The sequence below is a fragment of the Chelonia mydas genome, chromosome 22 (assembly GCF_015237465.2).
Source record: "Chelonia mydas isolate rCheMyd1 chromosome 22, rCheMyd1.pri.v2, whole genome shotgun sequence".
Classification (NCBI taxonomy): Eukaryota; Metazoa; Chordata; order Testudines; family Cheloniidae; genus Chelonia; species Chelonia mydas.
The window spans coordinates 11,150,430-11,173,717 of record NC_051262.2 but is presented as its reverse complement, the minus strand read 5'-3'; the positions used below and the strand labels follow the sequence as shown (position 1 = coordinate 11,173,717).

Genomic DNA, 23,288 nt, shown 5'->3' with positions numbered 1-23,288 from the left:
GTCTGGAGACACCCAACACTGTTGCATGCCAGCAGTCTATTTAATCTATTGAGCTAAATTTGGTCAGATTTTCCCTGGGGTAGCAGATTCAGGAAATGAGATGGAGGAGGTGCATGGGGGTGCAGGGGAAGTAACTTTCAATTGCTTCAGTAGCATGTCAGATGTTCTCCTCACAAGACCCTTGAGGGGATTTTTTGATATGGTCCTCTGCCTCGTCCAATCCTCACGAGGCTCTTTTAGCGTGGGCAGGTAGCTCGCATGTGTCACACCATGCAGTGGGAAAACACTCCTGGCTCTAAACAAGGCCACCAATGCTCTACTGAGCTACATCAAAGATGGTGCTTAATCCCTAGCATGCTTCAGGGACGGCGCTCACTCGGAATGTTCCCAGCTCTTGCTGCATTATTGGTGGGGTGGTTCCTCCTGCCTCAGCAGAAGACCATTCCCAGGCAGAAGAGCACGCCAGAGAGGGAGTGGCTATCTGATGCCCTTGAAGACCAGGGTGAAATGTAAAATAGGAACCCAGTGGGGATGAGCAGAAGGCAGCCAGCTTGCGAACGTTTTCCATAAAAAAGCCAATTTTGAGCAAAGGTGGCTCCACATTGAAAGCATGCATTCTGCACATTTCATGTGATATGAAGAAGCAAAACAAAGAGTCAGATATTTTATACAGCTTTAAAATTGCTCATGAAGATCACTACTGGCAGCCAACTGCCCAGCAGAGGAGAGCCTGTGACTGGAGGAACATGGAGACTGAACTCCTCTCTAATTTCTAAAATAAGCCCTCCTCTTAGTCAAGGACTAAAGTACAGCTACACTTCAATAAAAACACCTTCGGCAGGCCCGGGTCAGCTGATTTGGCACACAGGGCTTGGGTACTGCAACTCTACCTCCTCGTGGGATCCCACAGCTCGGGCTCCAGCCTGAGCCCAAATGTCTATACAGCAATTTTACAGCCACGCTCTGCAAGCCCGAGTCAGCTGACCCAGACCAGCCGAGGGTGTTTTATTGCAATGTAGACATATCCTAATGCACATTGGCGTAGCTATTTGGGGGAAGCTTGCTACCTGTCCTTTATGTTGTCCAGAAGCTTGATTGGGAGGAATTATAACCAAGATTGGTTGCAGAAAAAACACAAAGAAAGAAGCTTAGGAAATAAGAGAAATTTTCCTATTTCCTCTTTGATCATCAGTGCCACTTCAAATGCTTGGGTTCTGTTTCCTCCCAGCCAAAGACTAGGACTGGTATAGACGATGTCAAAGAAATAAAATTTCTCTCTTTTTAAACCTGTAAAACAGGTGCCCGTTATGCTCTCTGTGTGCAATTATAGAGAAGTAAAACCTCAAATTAGAAACCGCCGAGATGACAATAGTCAATATAAAGAAGAGCTCCTAATCAAAAGCCTGGCTTACGCCAGCCATTTCTTAAAGAAAATACAGGACTTGTAGGCATGCCTTGCAGATCAACCAACTCAAGCTTTGTCAGACCAATGTTGCAAGCAAATTCAGTAGTGGAGGCCCTCTTACTGAGAAGGTCCTGACCTTGAAACTCTAGAGAGTCCACATCTGGGGACTCCGAGACGTTGGTGCTGAGATATAACCATGATGGGTCCATTAGATATCCCATCGACAGAGAGACACTGTAGACAAGCATAGTCTGTATGAAAAGTATGCCAACAGATCTCAACGGCTGGGGTGGTGAATAAGGAGACTGTGGGGTTTATTGTCTGTGTTGCTATGGCCAGCATTATGACAGGTTAACCCTTGATCTGCTGCAGCTCATTTTGCCGCACAAGTTGGAAATGTTGTTGCCTTACCCTGAAAATTGTTTTCTGCTGTGTTCCCCAGGCCAGTCCTGTGCTAGTGCGGTAGCTGCGTTTCTCAAGCAAAGGAAGACAGAGTGGTCTTGAGCCTGCCTCTCTTCACATCCAAGTCTGAACAGCAGTGACCTACATGAACAAAAATAGATCAGCATGAAAAACTGTTTTCTCCTCACTCCTTTGCAGATCAAGATTCAGAGGGAAGACGGCACAGGATGCATGCAGAGGAGACTTGGATTGGGGCATGACATGGCAGAAAATATAGAAAAGGAAACAAAACATCTCTTCCCTTCAGCTTGGAAACACCACGAGAAACAGCTCTCTTCAACTTCAGCTTCTTCTACTGTCTGTTTACTTGCAGGGTATTATTCAGCCACTAGATGTCTCTACGGGCTGTACAGGGTTTCATGCAGGGTGTGGTCTGTGATAAACAAAGGAGGCAAAGTTTAGAATTCAAGCTGTGTGGTAATCTGTATCTGTCTTTGTTTTCTATCATTCCGTATATCATGACACAACCTGCTTCCCGTGACGCCTGAAGTACCATGTGCAAAGGCTTTTCTTTTGGTATTCTTGGTCTATGACAAAAAATTCAGACGCCGTTGTGAGAACAAAAGCCTCACAGACAAGTTTGGTTTAAATTTTAGATGGAGGTTTGGTCTGGTTCCTATTTTGTTCCAACCACTTCACGCATCCTGAGACAAAACAACCAACTCCCACCTTAATCCATAATCTGGAAACTCAGAGGCTCCTTGGAGCATATTCGTGTGGGTAAAAACCTTTAAAATCTTCTTAAAATGGTAGCTCCTCTTAAAAGTTAATGAGGAGTTACACAATGAAATGTCCTACAAACTGAAGAGAAAACAGCACCTGAGAACTTAGAAAAACTCCCTGAGAAACCTGAGAAATTAGAAAAAAAATACAACTATCTACCTGTCCAGCAAACATGTCGATCTGCTGTATATTTATCTAACTCAGACTGTACGTTCTCTGGAGCAAAGAACGTGTCATTTTGTGTGTGTGGACACAACTGCGATGTGTGCCTTGGATCATTTCCCCCACAGATAACAATGAACTCTATCTACATTTGGTTCCTCCATTCGGTCCCAGCCTTCTTTGCACTAGTACTTCTTACCATTAATAAAGCCAAGATCCACACCACTTGTAATAATACTGTTACACGTGTTGCTCTAGGTCATTAAAGGCTTTACGAACATTAATTTAGCCCCTAACCTGCCCCATTCAAGGTAATTGAGTATTACTAACTCCATTTTACGAGTAAAACTGAGGCACAGAAAGGTGAGAGGAATTCCTCTGAGTCATGCAATGAGACACTGGGAAAATTAAGAACTGAATCTGAGTCTTGACTCAGAGATCCTTGCTCTAACTCCTAGATAACACTTGCCTCCTTTGTGATCATTAAAGATGCTATGACCATCTTTGTAAGAGTATGTGGTGTTAATTTTGAGGTCTTGGCCAAGTTCCAACTTGAGTAATTACATCACTAAATGTAATATTCTTCCCATCCTGTTCTAAAATATTGCAAAGTATTGCTACGCACCATTAAACAGCAGCTGTTTCCCACCCGCGAGGTAGCTGCATTTCAAAAATGGGCAAAGCAATTGTTATACATATACATGGTAGTTTGTACAACCAGTTATTAAAATTAGAAAGAACTTTGCTATCCAAAGCAGCATGGTCTGGAGAAATGAGCATAAGGAAAGGAGCCAGAAGCTCCTTTGTTCTAATCCAAGCTAACTCACCCATGTAGACTGGGGCAATTCACTTACCTCTTTCTGCCTCAGTTTCTCCATTTGAAAAACAGGACTAATACATTTACCTACCTTACAAAGCAGTTGTGGGAATTAGTTGCTTAACAGCCGTGCTGCGCTTTGAGCATTTGAAGTGCTAAGTGCCATTTGGAAAACAGTGAAAAGGGAAGCAGGTCAGAGTTTTAGCTTAACTTCCTCCTCAAAGGTCACACCTGTTACCTGCCAATGATATTCAGTTTCTTACATTTGTGGTTGTTAAGGTTTCACCCCCTCTTCCAAACATGTGTCTTCCACCAACGTAGGTCAATAGTCCCACAACAACCGGCTACCTGCCAGAGACATTTCTATAATTAAAGTGCAGACACGTTTAAATACGCCGGGCTGCGATGATGAGATGGCTTTGGTACTGATGCCAGCACTTTGATGAATGCGGACTCTTAAAGCAAAACAAACAACAACAAAGTCAACGAACAAGTTTCTAGACCCGTTTGTTCAACATGACAGATAGGAAAATACAGTAATTTTTTTTACAAACGGCTTTTTATAACACAGAACCCAAAATAAACCCTGGCCTAGCTGTGGTGCCATGTTAAACAATAATTACTCTATATAAGGCTTACCAAATGGGAATATTTGTGGGCCAGTGGGATGAAATTATTTTAGGACTTGCACAAACTTTCTCGGGGAGCGGTAAGACTCGCTGTGGGTAATGTGGTGTACCTAGGAAACAAGCAGACACTTTTTTTTTTTTTTTTAGGGCTCTATTAAAATTCACCGGCTTTACCAACCTACTGTTAAGGGGAGGGGGGGAAAAGGAGATTTGTTTACCCCTCTGTAAAATAATCCTCGCTATGTCACTGTATGTGTTTTGAGATTCTCTCTAGATCTGGCCACCAGCCATACCCACTAAACCACACCCAAACATACAGGAGAACAGAGGAAAACAGAGATGCCCAGCCAGGATAAATTGCAACAGTGCAGATTGCAGTTTAACAATCCCATCTACTCTAGGGGTTTGCATTGGGCCATAACATCAGCGGGTGGCAGGGTCGGCTCTAGGCACCAGCAAACCAAGCATGTGCTTAGGGTGGCAAGGAGCGGCACTCTGGCCTTTTTTGTTTGTTTGTTTTTTTGCTTCGGTGGCACTCCGGCTTTTTTTTTTTTTTCACGCTTGGGGCGGCAGGACTCCTGATGACTGAAACTGGGGCAAATCCCTAGTGCAGACATAGCCTTGTGGTTGGGCTCTCTCAGGAAATACCTTTGTTATTTGAAAAGTTGTACCATCCTTGTGCGAGCTACAGGGGTCTGCAAGAGGGAAAGGCTATAATTGTGTGCCCCACCCTATCTCTTCAGCAACAGGAGTCCTACTCCCTGCTGAAGAGCTTTAAATACATCAAATTAAATATCTGTTATCTTGACCCTCAGCTGTTCCAATCAATGTGGTCCCCAAGAGCCTATTGACGCTGTCTGTCCACAAAATGCAGCACTAACATACCATCAGAAGGCATTGTCCTCATCTGTCATTCTTATTGAACTTTTGTGTATAATGCTGCCATGGGTGTGCATGGAGTTGCAACTTCACATATTGATATTTATATCTAAATACAGACGCATGACTTACGAGGAAAGCTGTGCGAATAACCAATTTTTCGGTTCAGTGGCTGACCCAAAGCTTGAAAACAAAAATAGTTTGGGAACCATTCAAAATATTTTTGTCAATATTTCAGTGAGCTGCAAAAGTCAAAGAAGTTTAATTTCATGTAAAAAAAACCCCAAAAACGTTTTGTTTGACCAAAAAGAAAACATTTCATTTCAGTTTTGTGGTTTTTTTAACGTTTGGGGAAAAATGAACTAAATCTTTTAAAAAACTGTTTCAAATTGAAAAGTCAGAACGTTTCATTTTGAACAGATGTAAACGAAACGTTTTGACTTCTTCTGAATTTGAATTTTTTTTTTCTGACTACAACGATTTGGTGAATTTGACATGAATTTGTGAACTATTTCAGTCAACACAAATCCGCATTTTTCGGTGGAAAAAAAAGATTCATCTGAAAAATTTCTCCCAGCTCTATTTAGGAATCCCATTTTCAAAAGTGATTTAGGCACCAAGGATCAGATTTTTAATGGTATTTGGGCAGTTAAAGACTCAGATCAACGCCTAGTGAGATTTTCAAAAGCATCTAGGCACCTAACTCCCATTTATTTCAATGGGATTTAGGCTCATCACTTTTGAAAATCACACTAGGCACCTAACATCATCTTTAGTTGCCTAAATACGTTTAAAAATCTGACCCTTAGAAGCCTATGCCCTATTGACTTTTTATGACGCTTGGATGCCTAAGTGCTTTTGGAAAACGTGACTTCAGTATCTCCTAAGTGACTCAGAAGATACTGAAAATTGTACCAACAATCCCTACCAGGAGGATCTTGTGTTGTACAATGTCAATCAGAGTGGAGCAGGAGGAGGGGCAAAAGGTAGCTTTCCTCCAGTCCTTCCATCCTCCTCTCTGAGAGCACTCAACCCCTATGGGGTTTATCATAGGTTAAAGGGGATGGGAAGTTTTGTGGGAGGCCTATGTTAAGAAACAGACAGTTCATCTCTGGAATGAGGGTCAGTTCAGGTAATGGACAGAAATTAGCATCAGGCCATACTGGTGCAAATGGCCCTGTTCTGGTTTCTAAAATATCTCGTGTTCTTATGTCATGGTAAAAAGAAGCAAAAATGGAAAGTGGTTAACAGAGTAATACCACTTAAATTTAAAATAGAAGCAAATAGCCAGGCTGTTCTAACCTGTTTTTATAGCCCAAATACAAAACCAATTCCTGTTATTTTCAGGGGTTTGTTCCTGTGCCGTAGCTGGTTTTTATCCTTCTGGGATGAAACTTGGCCCGTGCTACATATGACTCATCTAACTGTAGTCACTGGACATGTGTTGCAGGATTCTGCAGATGCTGGGTCAATGGCATCCTGCAACGTTGGCGCCCAACACAGTTTTAACTAGAGGGGCATGAAAGAGGCGCAAAAAGTACTTGACATTTTGCATGTCTTCCATGTCATTAAGAGCTTCAAATGGGTCCACTTTTGCAAAAACACAGAAAAAAGTTACTTTTGTGACTGCACTCAGAAATAAACTCCATTTCCTATTAAAAAGGACCCACTCAGAGAAAGGTCACTTTAAAAATTTGAACTATGGAAATCGAAAAAGCTTTGATATCTGCAGAAGTGCATTATGGATTGTCCAAACTAATCTTTGGCAGAACTTGATGGCCTTCAGTGAAATAGATTAATTGTTTACAGGGTTTGTTTGTTTTTCATTGTAGATGCTTTTCTGCATTCCAGTGATGTAAAATCATTAGTTAAATGATGGATGAGTCCCGCTGGGCAGCAGTTTTATTTCATTTAGGAGAGTAACTCTTCCAAAAAATCCTTAGTGTCCTGTGTATGGAGATAAGATTGAGATGATGAAGTGCACCCGTACTATACAGAGACACAACTGATAGTGTTCCGCAATGACACATGGGTGGCATTTACCTCAGTACTGTACACATGGATAAAAGTGGTCAAAAAATCTGTCAATTTTCTGTCAAAAAATGTCATTTCCACACAATCAAAACTTTTTGTGAAATTGTATTGATTTCAACAAGAACAAACTAGAAAAAAGAATTGGGGGAAAGAACACTTCCAAAATGTTGAAACGTCCCATTTCAACATTTTCAGAATCGAGAGTTTTGATTTTTCATTTTGAAAGGACTTTTTAATCTTGAAATTTTATTTTTATATTTAAAACTTAAAAAAATTAAAAAGAGAGAGTCACAATATAAACAAAATATCTTGCATGTATTGAAGCCAAACTTTGCCAAAGACCTGAAACACAGAAATGTTCAGAATTTTGTTTCAATGAAAAAAATGTAAATTTTGGTTTTTCATCCTGATTTGTGATGAACATTTTTTCAAAATCTCAATTTTTTTCTTGGGATGGAAATCTGTTTTCTACCCAGCTCTGCACATGGACAGTGGACAGCGTCCTGTCCATGATACTTGGCTTTATGATATTTTTCAATATGCTACTGCCCATATATCGTACGGCTCATTTTCTTTAAACAACGTACATTCTAGCATTCAACTCACATGCCTTCAACAGACCCAGCAGTGCCTTTAAATGTACGGTGTGAAATTCACAGATGAGAGAAATTCTAACCACATAAAGTCACACGATGCAGCAGGAGGTAATTAACGGTCAGACTGAAAAGACTGAAAAAGAGGATAACTGTAGAGAAATAAGACACTTGTGAGATTGGTATCAGGCTATGGAGCTTTTGATCTGTCAGTCACTGGTATTAATCCAAGTCAGGTTTATAGGGAATGGATTTAGAATCATAGAATATCAGGGTTGGAAGGGACCTCAGGAGGTCATCTAGTCCAAGCCCCTGCTCAAAGCAGGACCAATCCCCACTTTTTGCCCCAAATGGCCCCCTCAAGGATTGAACTCACAACCCTGGGTTTAGCAGGCCAATGCTCAAACCACTGAGCTATCCCTCCCCGCTACTTGACATCCAATGGCTGTTCAGTGACCAGTGTGAAAAAGTTGGTACCGTTGGTTCAGTTCCTAGTAGATAGGGATCTATATCACAAAGGGAAAAAAAACTTATCACAATTGACTGAAGCAGCATGAAGCCTGAACATCTCACCGCTAGTTCTTTTAGGTCCATTGGCAGAGCAGGTCAGGAGTAGGAAGAAGCTTGCGCAGCCACAGCTCCTGTTTTGGGAAGAGGTGGGCTTCACTGGTGTTCTTAGTTCCTAGGAGAAAGGGGAACTCAGACCTGAGGAGGTGGAATCCAGATGCATTCTGGGACTTTCATCAGCCATAATGCTGCTAGACGGGGCCTAGCCAAAGAAACTGCTAGAAAGTAAAAGCTGGATTTCTGCTTGTACTGCAGCCCTTAGTAAAGGAGAGCATGCTGATGTCTTATGGGCAGGGGTGGCTGGACGTCTTGCTCTTGAGTGCTTTACTAATCTAGATGTGCTTCCACTAGACAGACTCTCTGCAATGACTCACAGCAAGCCTGACTTATTTTATAACATCTGACCATCTTCCTCCCCCCTCCCCCCGCCACCCCGCCCTCTGTTGAAGGAGCTCCAGAAGATGATTAAATAGGGAGAGCTGGGGATGAACTGGCAATGTCAAACCCTGACAGGCTGTGCTCACTCAGTCTAGTTTCTGAATGATGAGACTATCCAGCCTAAACCACTAATATATTATATACAGGTGTACAATTTATGATTTCCCTCTTTTCCATTAATTTCTCTACCAACAGCAATGCTTGGAGACTTGCCCTACTATGCAACTGTTTTAGGTTGATGGTTGTAGCTCACGGACGCTTACCCACTAGGGGCTTCAAATCAATTAACGGTACAGGTCCACAGCACCTTACAGCATCAGGCCCATCAGTTCTCATAGCCCCCAGTTCACCAACATATTTAAGCTAACTTTAAACATGTAAATGGTCCAGTTGACTTCAGTGGCACTACGTGTGGACTTATAGATAGAACTGACTGAAAAAATGTCAACAAAACGATTTTTCCCATCAGAAAATGCCATTCCGCCAAAAAGAAAAATGTTTCACAGATGCGTATTGGTTTCAATGAAAATGCTGGGAAGGTTTCTCCAGACCAGGATGTGATTTGAGAGAGAGAGAGAGAGACCCACCCCAGAACAGCCAAATGGTTCAGCCACTCACCTGCAATGTGGAAGAGCCAGGTACAAGTCACTTCCCCAAATCAGGAAGAGCATCAAAACGAACCTGTATTTTCCACATCACACGTGAGTGCCCGAACCACTTGGATATTTTGGGTTGGGGGGGCTCTCTCTCCCCTTCTCAAACAAATTCATAAAGTCTCAGGGTTCCACTTTGGAACTAAAGAAAATGCCAAAATCTTGAAATTTCTAATGAAACAGAATAGTTGTTTTCCAGCCAGCCCTATATAAAATCCATCATATACTTACCTCAGTGAATCAGGGGCCTTACTTCAGAACTTGCTGGGCCTGATTCTCCTCTAGCTTATGTTAGTGTAAGTCAAGACTAACTCTGCTGAAGATAGCAAAGATACACCAGCACAAAGCTGATGAAAGTGAGCGGAGAATCAGACCCTATATTTTAGATGCAAGCAGCTTTGTGTCTTCTTTGAACTTTAATGGTATTTCCATATGCATATTCCACCGTATCCTCCATTACATAAAAATAATATGCCACAATAATATTCTTACAGGATATATTTACTGGAAAACTAATTTACTTACATTTCATTCCATTGGCCTGCTTAAAAACACACCTCTCTTTTCCCCACTCCTTTGCTCTATGTTGTTGACATGTGACATCCAGCTAAATGGAGGGAAATGAATACAAGTTAAACTCAAGCGTTGTGAATGGTTTATAACTGGAGCTGACAGAGTCTTATGATACTATCTTAGGCCAGATCCTCAGATGGTGTAAAACTGTGCAGCTCCAGTGAGGTCAATGAAGCTGTAACGATTTGCACAAGCCACGGACTAGATCATTTTTGTATCTTCCAAATCAAAAACAACCATCACCGTCTTTTCAAGGGAAATAGCGTGCGTGTGCACATGTGTGTTGCAGATGCCGAATCTCCAGTAATAACACCCAGCTTTCTTATGGTACTGGTATATGTTCAAAGCAATGGGTGATGCGAAACAGACAGATTACAGACAGGTGAAGTGAGACAGAAAGCGGATGTGACCTGCGTGAGGCCAGTGTGTCAGCATTAGAGCCAGAACTAGACCTCAGAAGCTCCCATCCCTTAGCTCGTGTTGGTTTAGTTTTAAATCACAGGATCTTTATCATTTCTTCTAAGATCTGATCCAATGCTTGTTGAAGTCAAAGGAAAGACACCCACCAACTTAAATGCGCTTTGGATCAGACCCAAGACTCTAGTTAATACTGTGTATACATTGCTTTGAATCACATGCTTGGTTTCAGTTACACACTTACATGAAAACAACAATTAGATCAAATCAATATTCCCTTAATTTGACTTTGGAAAATTATCCTCCTCCCCTTTTTAAAAAAACTTTAATTCTTATTAAATGTAACACATTTACAACATAACATCAGTATAGTTCTGTTCTGCAAATGTCACTATTTGTTATGCCCAAGTGTAGATGATGGTACAGCACATACTGTAATGTGTATTCTACTGTGAATAAAAACTCCTGTTGGAAAGAAAATTATCACATGCTTATTGAATGGCAGGGGCCAAATTGTCAGCAGAACTTCCACACAGCTTCCAAATTTGAACCTGCCCTTTTTGCACAAAGAAAGTACCCCGTTTTCCCATGCAAGCACCACTTGCACTTGTAAATTCAGAAGCTTGCAAGTGCAATTTGTTACGTGCAATGTAATGCAAATCGGGCAATCTTTCTTGAAACTTTGGCCAGAAAAATATAAACTGAGAAGGAAAAATCAAACTAAATGATAGTGTAAAGGAAAGCAGAGGGAGAAAGAAAAAGAAAATGGTGTCAAACAAAGATATTCGATTTAATGCAGGAGATCAAACTGAGTGTATTTTCTGCACTATCAGGAGTAGAATAGCTGGAACAAGGTCCCATATTAAACACAAATTTGTAAATTATCTTTCTGAATTTTTTCTTAACTGCATCATTGGATAGTAGGCAACACTTAGAAATGACACACAACACCTTCATTCACTGTAGTACCTGATGAGATAGTAACAGGAGATGGCCTATTTGGCAGTGGGTGTGTCTCTGTGTATGCATCCCCTCTATCCCCTACCCGCCCTTACTCCCAGTCCATCTTTGAAATAGGTTAACAAGCAGCTGCTGCTTACTACACAGATCACTGTAGATCATTGAAATTGACTGAGAGTCAATTCAAAAGAAACTAGAGATTGATCAAAACACTCTCCAAACTTTAGGGCTGTTCAGAACTCTAAGCCTGAATTTGGATTCAAATTACACGTGTAACTTTTTTATTCGCATTTTTTTTCTGGTTAAGGCACTGGATCGGGACTCAGGAAATCTGCATGAATTCATGGCTCTGCCACAGATTTCCTAGGTGACTAGGGGTAAGTACCTTAGGGCCAGATTTGTAAAGGTATTTAGGAGCCTAGAGATGCAGGTAGTTGCCTAGTGGGATTCCCAAAAGCTTTTTAGAATCCAGGGTACCTAAACACCTTTACAAATCTGGGCCCTTCCATGCCCTGTCTGTAAAGTAGAGTTCATACTCCTTTCCTACAAGAGGGTGGATAAATTCAGTGAGGATAAATTCAGTAACATATGTGCAGTGCTCCAATACTGCATTGATGAGCATCATATCCATATCTACACTGAGAAAGAGATTTATAATGGTCCAAATCAAACCCCAGGATCCATATAGTGTCTGGAACCAAATTCCGTGGCTGGCGAACTTTAAAGACTTCTTAAATAATTAGATAAGCCTGGAATTTTATTTTTATAATAAATCTAAGGATAAACGATGAACTTCAATAAGCAATGTACAGTACAGTAAGCAATGTAGCAATATCGTGATTCTGATGCCTTTTATTCTGACGTACATCAGTGGTAACTCAATTGAAGCCGGTAAAATTACACTGCTGACACTCAGATCAGAATCAGGTCCAATAGGATTGACCCTCTTTGTGCTTGCACCAATTTTATACCAGGATAACCTCTTTCAATGGAGCTACTGTTGATTTACAGTAAGAACAAAATAAGGTCCAAGGGCTAACTGGAAGATTTGTGCTCTATGTTATTTCTTACACATATGTCCACACCAACAGCCTCACGCCACCTGCTGATTAGTACAGATTACACTCAGTAGGGTCACGAATGTTTCTAAAGAAATAATATTTGCACTTAGACAGTTTCTTTTATCCAATGATCTCAAAGCTTTTATCCAATGAACTCAATGATTCCAAACTTTGGCCAACAGCAAATTGCCCCAGACCCCCATGAGGCAATACGTATTATTATTCCCATTTAACAACTGGAAAAAGCAAGACACAGAAGTTAGTAAGTGACTTTCCTGGGGTAAATTAGTAAGCCGGTGACAGAAGTGTGACTAGAATGCAGGAGCCCTGATTCCTAGCCTGATTCCTAGCCACATACACTCATGTGCTAAGTTCTAGACCGCAATTTCCTTGTGAAGTAATAAAAGGAAATCAGCCGATGTAAATCAGTGTAGTTCCAAAGACTTCAATGGAGCTACTCCAATTTACACCAGCTGAGGATCTGACCCCTAGAATGAAGACCACCTGAAGTGACTGCAGAATAGATATCCGTTTTATTTAAAATGTAAGATCCTTAGGGCCGGCGCTTCTCTTTTAAACCACTGAAATGCATGCTCAGGATGCAGACACATTTGGATGCCCTCAGCTGGAAATCATGTTCACTCAACACTCACAGCTGATGCACAAATTGTCTCTACTCATGCTTAGACTTTCAGATGGCCTGGTGCCTACACACAAGCTGATTAGAACCTGCCCTGGGCTATAAGGGCAAGGCAATGGTATGTTCAGATCAGTAAACTGTATAATAATATAAATGTCATCTATTCCGCAAGAAGCCTTGGCAGTATAAGTATCTTGTGCCTGATTGCATCTACGTGCCAAAAAGAAACTTGAAGACTTTCAGGAGAAAGGAAGGCATGGGATTCACCACCAGCTCTTCTGGCTTCCAACACAAGTTGTATAGCAATGGGTGCCTTGTTAATCCCAAGACTATCTAGTGAGTGTCAGATTGTATGTAACATGAATACAACCGGTGTATATATAGCCTTGTTGAGCAGCCAAGCTCAGAGCAGAAAATGAACCACGAACAGTATGTCTGGCACAGTTCAAGACATGAGCTGTACACTTGCCAGAAAAGGTGGCAACCAGCCAAAGTAGAATAGTCCTGGGGGGTCACTAACTGGTTGTGCATTAGCCTTTCTGAGGGGCAAACTGGAGCAATGCACAGCAAGCATTATGGGTAATGGAGTAAGGACACTCATTTTAGGACACTAGTTCGAATCCAGCCCACACCTATGGACAGTCATCTCCATCTGATTGTCCCTGGAGACCTATATGAAATGAAATGATGGTCTCACTCCATTTCCTACTGGATAGAGGTCAACAATATGATCGCATTGTGTATCCTCCTTGGCAGCCTTGCCAGAGAAGCCAAAGGCCAAATGGGAAGAAAGTCTGGACTATGTCCCATTGTTGATGAAAGGGTCCCTCCAGGATAGCATTGAGGCAAACAGGTAGGGTGCAGCATTACCAGCTTCACAAGTCCTATTTAATTTTTCAGCAGAGAAAACAGGGAGAACAATGTGAGATACAACAGATAGAACATGGGATAAAACTGCGAAAATAATCTAGGTTAAAGATCTAGTGGGTGAGCCTACAGACCAACTGAAAACGTAACGGGGTGATGCAGAAAACTGCTTCATGAAACACGAAGCAATACCTCCAGAACATCAAGGCAAGAGTGTGTTGTCCTGCAAATACATTACCAAAGAGAACTTTGTATCACAATAAAGGAACGTTCGCTAGGTCTCAGACTTCTTTCTCTAGAGTCATTTTGTTTGTATCTGAACCATACACCAAACCATTCAAAGTGGCTTCCCCCTTTTCTTTGATCATTCATCTTTTTGTCCATAACCAGGAGATTGCTCATCCTACAAAACAAAGGCTCCCAACTGCACTGCATAAACTACAAATAACTCCCCTTGATTTCAGTGAGAGCCCCTTGTGTCTTGCTGTGTGAGAATAAGACTGCCTGATTCTGTAGCTGAGAATTCTACCCTTTCTCCATAATTGTGCCAAAGACCAGCTGTCTGAGACTAGAAGATGTGAAATTCATTTGATGCTTTTCAAAAGACAATAATCCTTTCCTGGAAGTCCCATTAGAACCACTAAGAGATAGAAGGTCAATGTTAAAGGTAAATGAAGGTCAGTTATTTATTTATCTATCAATTAATTCAGTGATCTGTGAGGCAACTCTCTGTAATTTAGGGAATCCCTCCCAAATGAGGAGAAATATGCTTTCCCCCATTGCATTCCCTCCAGCAACCATCAGATCTTGTATAAATTCAGGACCGAATGCTGTTTCTCTACTATGCACTTTTTAGTGGTCCTCCATCTCCAACACACAAACAGAAAAGTTGGCCATTAACTGCTATTCAAGAGGCCAGGGTTTAAGTGTGATTTTCTTTTCCAGTGATTTTCCCGATTTTTTCATATACTTTCATTAGATTTACATACCCATTTGCAATTCCTGGGGCACAGCTCAGAGTTGATTCTATTCCTACTAAAGGTTTCATGAAAACTTTCAGTCGCCATAAAGACAGAATCTTGTGCAAATCAGTAGTGTTACAAGTTTATAATCTAGCCCCTTTTTTTTTCTTGAGGTTCCTCAATCACTAATGTAGATCCATCATAAATTTGTATTTATAATACTTTATGTTAACTGCCTCTTTCATCTTTGAAAACAGAAATCTGCCTGAAATGCTTTTGATTGATTAGCATAATCCAAAACCACTAAACTTTTATTGCCAAACTGGATTTGGAGTTTGTATTAAAGTTTATGACACAGAGATATTTAAAAGATTAGTAAATGTGCTCAGAAAAAACCCAATCCGGCAACACTGGAATATTACCATCAATATTTCAGTCTAAACTGTTGAAGCATCGGAATTACAAGGTGCAATTATCTTTTGGAATGTGTGGCTCCTAGGGGTGATCTTTATGTTAAAGGAAAAGATGGTTTAATGCTTAGTAAATGAGTGCTAATTAAAAAGCTGGGAGAAAAGTCTGTCATAGCTGAATCACGAGACAAATGCATGCTGTGCGTTTGTTCAAATAGTGTATGGTATGCTGACAATACTAAGCAAGTGTGGCCCTCTATGAAGTGTATTTGCCAAAACAAATCCCTTTGCAAAGTCTGATTCTCTGTGACTCTATCCACCAACAGCCAGTAATGCTCACAGTAAAGCAATGTCTTTACTCTATATGAAGTCCTATTAAAGTCAATGGGTACTTAATGTGAGTGAAGCTATCAATGTCTACCCCCACAGTAGCATTATATAAAAGGATTTGGACACCTCTCAGATTTTTTTTTAACCAATTGGAAACAATTCTGCTAATATATTATACATTTGGCATCTTCTATTGCTTATTTTCTTATGCTGGAAGTTTGCATGGAAATAGCATTTTTGTTGCTTTCTTCTTCATCTGCTCTGGCTACCTATTCTGAACTTGAAGTCATTGATCTGGCTACTTAGGGCTCTTTCAGTGTACCTTGTGCAGCAATTTTGGGCTGTGATCATTTTAATTGTTAATATTACAGAAGCTTCTTCAAGTTTTTTTTTTTAATATATATAAAACAAATCTTTCATGGTCAGATATGGGAATGTGGATCACATGAGGAGCCAAAACAAAGACTCCCATTGACTTCGATAGGTTTTGGATCAGGCCCCAAGCAGGTCTGGAGGAGGAGTATTAAGGAGGAAAGTGACTCTTCCCTTCCTATGAATATGCAAAGTTCATCATTCACTTACAATGGGAACAGTTTCATCCCGATTTAGATCATGGTCCATGGATAATCAGCCCACTATTCACTTCTCCCAGATTTGGGGAAGTGTAATCAAGAAAGCATTATAAAGCAAACCTGCCCTGAAGGGAGATAGTTGCTTTAATAATGTTTAGGCCTTGGTCCATATTGTGTTTACGGCTGGAGGCTGGGTTTTTGTTGAGTTCCCCCCGCCCCAATATTATTCCCAGGCCTGATCCTCAACTGGTGTAAATCAGCAAAGCTCCACTGATTTCTAAGGAACCACACTCTGATTTACACCAGCTCAGGATTTGACCTGGAACCAGGTCTGATTTTATTTAAAGATGCAAACCTAACCTCACTTTATGCCAAAATGTCCAACCCGAAAGCAAAATGCACTTTTTTTTCAGCTCAAATCTGCTAAATTGCAAAAAGCCTTCTCTGGTCTGCTGCTGGCCCCTTGTCACACATTTCTTGAATACAGTCCAAGCCTGAGCCAAGGAAATGCATATTAATAGAAAAAAGAAAATGACTGATGCCTTCCCAAGCATCTGTCACACTCGCAATTTTTAATGAGCCTTATATAATGTGTCATCAACACTATTTATTTTACAGCCATCAATCTTAGTCACCCACATCTATCACAGGGAACATGGCACAGAGAGGGACCAACCTTTAGAGAAGGGGTCTCAAACTCAAATGACCACGAGGGCCACATGAGGACTAGTACATTGGCCCGAGGGCCACACCACTGACCACACCTGCCCCGCCCGCTGCCCCGCCCCCACTCCACCCCTTGCATGAGGTCCCGCCCTTGCCCTGCCTCGTCCCACCCCTTCCCTGCCCCCATTCCAACCCCTTCTCCAAAACCCCGGTGTGCGCCAGGCTGGAGCCGCTCTAGATAAACGCTGGGGGAGGTGGGGGAGGCACGGGGAGCTGGCGGGCGGCAGAAAATAACCCTGTGGGCCACCCGCGGGCCATGTGTTTGAGACCCCTGCTTTAGAGCAACATGATAAAGCAATGATGCTTTTGTAACCAATCAGAGAAATACTCAGGCTCCCTCCACACTTGTGTGTCTAGTTTTGCTCCCTGTTATTCGGTTTCCAATTTTGCTTGATTGTACAAATCCCGCCTTAAACACCCATATTTTCCAGCCTTCCAAAAGTTGGCCCAACACTTGATTCTGCTTGGGCAAGGTCAAACTTTGACTGAGTTCAGGAGAGTGGTTGAAGAAGAAACTCAAAGTGAAGGCGAAATTCACAGATGAGCAGACTACATCTGGTTGGAAAACAGACGTTTTACACCAAAATTTGACACACATGGCAAATCCCTTGTGAATCAATACCACTGTGGCTACATCTAACATTTGAGCTGGGAGGTGTGATTCCCAGCTCATGAGGACATACCTACCCTAGCTCTGCTTGAGCTAGCATGCTAAAACCAGCCATGGAGCCAGGGTAGCAGGGGCAGCTAGCCGCCCAAATACATACCCTGGGGTCTGGGCAGGCTTGTGCTTGGGTGGCTAGCCTGAGATGCTGCCCTTACTACTGTAGCTACACTGCTCTTTTTAGTGCTCTAGCCTGGGTACATCCACACAAGCGGGGGATCACACCTCCCAGCTCAAATGTAGACATAGCCAGATTTTAGCATAACTCCTAACTGTAAACTCTTAAAGGTGATTTACCAGCAGGCAACGGAGTTAGAAAGAATAGAGTAATCCATACAGAGCACTAGGCAGAGTCAGGACTCCTCGATTCTATTGTCCCCTCTCCTGTTGTTTCACTATATGGCCTTCAGCAAGTTAGTTAGGCCAATATTTTCACAAGTGGTCAGTGATTTGGGGCACCACCCTTTTTCTGCACACAACTTGAGACTATTGGAGGGGCTGAGCATTGATTTCAACTGGAAGTGTGGGAGATTAGCACTTTGGAAAATCAGGCCCCAGGTGTCTTAAGATGGAAACCCAAAAACGGAAGTATCCAAAGCTGCTGGCCACATCTGAAATGTTTGGAATCAGCCTCAAACAACTATGTAAGAGGCAGTCTCCCCATCTTTAAAATAGAGATATTTACCCATTTTTAAAGCCCTTTGAAATCTTTGTGTGGGCTATTAGTATTAGTTAGAGATGGCTGAAAAACAGGAGAAAAATTTCATGAAGATTTTCCTTTTATTTTCAAAATTCAAATTTTGATGGGAATGTCATTAAAGTTTAAAATGTGTTATTATTATTGCACAGGCCCTTACCACTAGAGCTAAAGGGGAATCTATTGGCACTACAGAGCCTATGATGTGCAGTTGAGTAGTTTTCATTCTGCCCAGCAGAGGGTAGTAGCACACCTGCACACTAATTAGTTAGTGCAATGTACACACTATGCCCCATATGTCCCCATTTTAATTCTTGCCAGCTTGGCACACCAATAACTGGATCGCTAAGAGGTTAAAAGCAAGAAGTTACCAGTGGTTACTGTTCACTGTCTAGGCCCAAGGCCTACTGAAAGAAATTTGGGGCCCTGGTCCGTCATTTTCACTGGCGCTCTGCCTCCTCCCATTTCACCCCAGTTACAGACCTTTTGGGGCTCCCCCAAGCTAGGGGGCCCAGTACAACTGTCCCCGCTATCCCGCACCTTTATCAGCCCTGCCTAGGGGCATTCCCTGACTCTGTATGATGGTCACAGCAGCAAAAGCCATCCAGCACTGGCTGTGTATGTCTACTTAGCAGCAGGTGTGTGCAAATAATCAAGCATGGGCCAAAGTGAGCATCCATTTCTGATGGCTCATAGCTTCACTGTGCTTAAACCTCCGCTCAGCTTTATCCACTAAGGTTTCTCTACCAGGCAGCAAATGCACATATTAGTCATGTTCTCACACTCCCACACTTCCCTCAGTGCACACATTTCTGGGAAGAAGAAAAGCCACTGAAAGAAACAGAGGTTTCTGTTTTATCCCTTTTATTTTCCACAAACTAAAGTAACCCAACCCTGGTTTTGCTCAATTTAAAAACAAAAACAAAACCCTCTCAACGAACTCCTGTTTTTCATAGAATCATAGAATATCAGGGTTGGAAGGGACCTCAGGAGGTCATCTAGTCCAACCCCCAGCTCAAAGCAGGACCAATCCCCAACTAGATCATCCCAGCCAGGGCTTTGTCAAGCCTGACCTTAAAAAAGGTCTATTACAAATTATTTGTATTTGTATTTATTTGTTTATTACAAATTGATCTTCAATGTGTGAAATAAATCAGTGAAAATGCAAATCCACAAATAAATAGGTGTTCTGCTGTTGCTATGACTACTAGACATTTTTACCTGGACAGAGATTTTATGTTTCACAGTTGCGAACAGTTTAAAAGGAGGATTACATTCAGTTTTTAGTCCTGGTGCATTTTCCCCACACAGCACCATATGAGAGCTTATTTTCGGTTGCTTCCTAGAAAATCAGAGAGAGGAGCTCTTTTTCACTCCAGACTGGACAGACAACATACAAATGCAGTAAATGTGTTAGGGCTTATGAAGCCTATTCTACACATACAGGAAAAAGAGAGGGTACAATATTATTATTAGCATTAGAAGAGCAACTAATGGTCCTAACCAAGTTTGGGACCCCATTGTGCTAAATGCTGGACATACGTATCGACAAGACAGACAAAAGGTGTTAGGAAAAGACTCAACATACAATCTGATGACTGGAAACTGAGGCAGACAGATCACATGGCTTGCCAAAGTTGTCACAGGGAGACTGTGGCAGCGCTGAGAATTGAGCTAAGATCTTGAGTCCCAGGAGCTAAGATCTCGAGTCCCAGTTCAGCCACCATCCTTCTACCACAGGGCAGAGTGGTTTCTTACAGGACACCTAATCATCATGATGGACATGATTTAAAACATTTCAAGCATAATAACCTAATTTCAGCCCTGGAATAAGCAACTGCATCTCCTCTGAAGTCGATGTTGGAGTCACACCCGTTTATTCAGGGCTGAATTTGGCCCAGTGGGTAAAACTGATAGCAGGCTACACATACCCCTCAAAATATTATTATGGCTAGGAGGGGAAAGGAGGGAGCACAAACACTGTCACCCTAATCCTGGCCTTTCTTAGAAGTGACATACTGCAAACCTGGTGCACCATGAACTTCAGAATCTATACCATGGTGGGTGTAGTCAGGGGGTGTTGTCTCTGTGCTTAAGCACTTCTGATACACTTGCCCATACTGTCCACTCTCCCGCATTTCTCTTGTTCCTCCTCCCAGTAGAAGCGGCCTGCTTCAGTAGGGAGTTGTGTATGGGCACAATGCCAACCTGAACACAGGTGCAAAATAAACACCCCCCTTCTGTTTGACTCCACCTTGCCTCTTGAGCTGTCACGCACACCAGTGAAATCTGGGCATAAGTTACTAACAAAGTACCATTCACAGCACTTGTCGCTCGGTGGGCCATTCCACAGCTGGTATAAATCGGCACAGCTCCATGACTGTCAATGGAGCTCAGCTGATTTAGACCAGCTGAGGGCATGGCCCATTTTACACAAGTTTTAATAACTTCAAAAGGCCCAAAGCAATGGAAAGTCAAGCCCACTGACTTCATGGAGTTATCTCCTGATTTATAGCGGCTCTGTAGCATAGAAGGGAACAATCTTATCCTTGGAAAGGAGGAGTCAGATGGCCTTTCCAATTCTAATTTGAGAAACAGCATGGGGCTGAGCACAGGGCATGTCTGGGGGCTTAGGGGCTCCCAAGTTCTAATTCTAGCTGGCTTGGAGACTCCCTGTATGACTTCAGCAAGTCCCTTAACCTCCCTGTACCATGTTTTACCATCTGTCAATGGCCCCATTAACACCTCCTTGCCTCACAAATATGGTTAGGAGGATTAAGTAGCTAATGGAACAGATTGAAGCTGGACAAGAAGCAGTTTTCCCATCCTACAAAAAATTTTCCCATCCCAAATCAGGACAGCAAGTCAAAATAGCAAAACTTTTTGCAAACCGAAAATTTGGTTTTAAAACAAAAAACAAAAAACCTTCAGGTCAATTGAAATATTTCATTCTGATCATTTCAATGACATCAAAATCCACATAGCTTAAATGTCCAAAGGAGACGTCATTTCAAACTGGATTTGTCGTTTTGGAAGAGTCAAAACAAACATGTTTCGCCAATCGTGAAACTTTTTTGCAAAAAAATTTTCAAGTTGAAAACAGGGGCGGTGGAACAATGTGTATAGCGGGGGTGCTGGGAGCCATTGAACCAAACTGTCTGTGATGGAAACCACTTCAAGTGAAGGGGTGCTGCTGCGTCCTCAGCACCCCTCGTTCCAGCACCTATGCTCGAAACCAGACCCTTTCCCACAAAAAGTTTCAATGAACTGGCAAAAAATGTTGCATCGAAAAATTCCCAATCAGCTTTAGACCAGACCCTCAAGCTGGTGTAAACTGGAGCTGCTCCATTGAAGTAAATGGATCTGGGTTAATTGATACCATCTGAGGATCAGCTCCAATGATGGTAAAGTGCTAAGCCTGCACTTATGTGATTCTACACAATATCCAGCATCATGAAATATTTTTGAACCATCAAAACAATCCTCAAGTAATTTGTTAATGTCGTTCATTTCCACCGGCCTCAATCTATATAGACTTGCACTTGCATGCTCTCTCTCTCTCTTTCTCTCGCACACACACACATTTACACACACATACATTGATTGTGAAAGTGCTCCAAACAAACACAGGCACTGGTATGCCTCTTTTCCTTAAAAGCAAAGCAGACAGCTCAAGCAGCAGTCTGTGAAAGCAGGCATTCAATTCTACTCAGAAAACCTCGTTTTCCTCTAAATGGGCCTCTCATCAGGCTCAGTGACAACTCTTAGCTGCCTGAGAAAAAGCACTGGAATAAAAAAAAAAAAAAAAAAAAGGAACCTATTTCCCAGAGCAAAGTAATCCCTATTCCATTGCCATGGCACCAGACATCCGTCTCTTCCTTTCATTGACCAGACAAGGTCCCCCTCAGCTACTAGCTTCTTTTTTCCTTTTCTCTCTTTTTTTGGGGGGTGGATGTGTGTGTGTATGCCTGAATTTGTTTCCTTGGTAGAAAAAGTAATCATTAAAGTATTAGTTTAGGTTGATTGATTCTTCAGGGACAGAAAAGGGCTCTGGGGGCTTTGTAATCTCTGACATGATCTCAAAACAGAGGCCTTCAGCATGATACAATATTGAAATAACAAAGGAAGGTGCAGTCTCTCCCACTTTGAAATCCAAACAGTACAGTTTATAGCCTGGAAGTCAAAGCTCCTCAGCAAACCAAGGTACAGAGAATGTTACTGGGAAAACAGAAGGATAACCCACCTTTTCATGATCAAGGGGGTAAAACTATCAGCGAGATCCTCGGCTGGTGTAAACCTGAAGTTTCCTTGCCTTTAACGTAGTTATGCTAGTTTATCGCAGCTGACAATCTGGCTCTATATTCCAATGCAACCTGAAAAGAAAAGTAGTATAAAAATGAATGATAAAGAGGAGTCGGTTTAAAACCAAAGAAAGCCAAATAGCTAAACAAAGGGAACCCAAGTGAGGTGAAAGGAAGAATAGATATAAATACCTGGAAACCCGGGCTATGTTACAAAACACACAGGTGCTGAAAAGCATGAACAGTTAAGATCACCCAAAACACCTTAACTCTATCCTCATACCGTGGGCAACCGGCCATTTTTTGCCTGGAGTATCCTTCATACTCTGCTTGATACAGTGGGGGATTTTTAAGCACTAGATTCTCAACTGCACCAACCTTCTGCTGGGCACAGTTAGCTGTGGCTCCCTGAGTCTGGGTCCAGCTCCAACCCAGCCCCAGCACAGCGTTGTTCTGATATGTGCTGGCTGGTGACGACTAGGGGCGCTGACGGCAGCAGAGGAGCTGGCTATGCCAGGGGAGTCCCCATGTAAGGAGATCCAGCTGATTTCCAGCCCTGTTGGGAGACAAGAGCTCCACAAAGGGGCTAGGTCACAGGTCAGGATCTGTCTCTGAATTTTTTTAATCCATTTCTAGTCTGATTTTCAGTGGTACTGAGCACCCATAATTCTTGCTCAAGTCAATGGGAGCTCCAGGTACTCAGTCCCTCTCGGGAGGCCCTCAGCACCTTTGCAATGCCAGGCCTT

At 42.2% G+C, this 23,288-nt stretch overlaps 1 long non-coding RNA gene across 1 annotated transcript in view; it reads right to left on the bottom strand.

The window, feature by feature from the left end:
- The window catches only part of LOC114021123, a 148,903-nt gene extending 126,285 nt beyond the window's left edge, over positions 1-22,618 (bottom strand). The window contains exons 1-3 of the long non-coding RNA XR_006286966.1: positions 22,485-22,618; positions 9,888-9,969; positions 1,817-8,386 (exon numbers count right to left, since the gene is read on the bottom strand). This is a non-coding gene — a long non-coding RNA (uncharacterized LOC114021123). The remainder of the gene's footprint in view (positions 1-1,816; positions 8,387-9,887; positions 9,970-22,484) is intronic.
- Positions 22,619-23,288: the final 670 nt, after the last annotated feature.